This window comes from Bactrocera latifrons, unplaced genomic scaffold (genome assembly GCF_001853355.1).
Source record: "Bactrocera latifrons isolate USDA-ARS-PBARC rearing strain unplaced genomic scaffold, ASM185335v1 scaffold_856, whole genome shotgun sequence".
Classification (NCBI taxonomy): Eukaryota; Metazoa; Arthropoda; class Insecta; order Diptera; family Tephritidae; genus Bactrocera; species Bactrocera latifrons.
In genome coordinates, this window is record NW_017537552.1 from 47,706 (window position 1) to 48,027 (window position 322).

The window sequence follows — 322 nt, forward strand, 5'->3', positions numbered from 1 at the left end:
CTATTTCAATGGTTTCTCTCTTTTTTCTATTATATCTATAGTATAATCGTGTCGTTTGTTATCATATAATTGTCTATTTATTAGAGAGTCACTATATTTATTGCAACGTTTTATCCAAAAATAGTTATTTTTACGTTTTATGTTTGAATGATGAAGTTGATGAAAGTACGGCGGAGAGCTAAACATGTGGTTCGTTCCCTCGAGTGGTTGAAGTAAAAGAGAAAGAGTCGTCTGCAATTATTCTCTTTTTTGAGTCATTGGTTGACTAATGAAAAAATTAGTCTTAATGGGTATAAGTCAAAGAAGAATAATCACTCATATC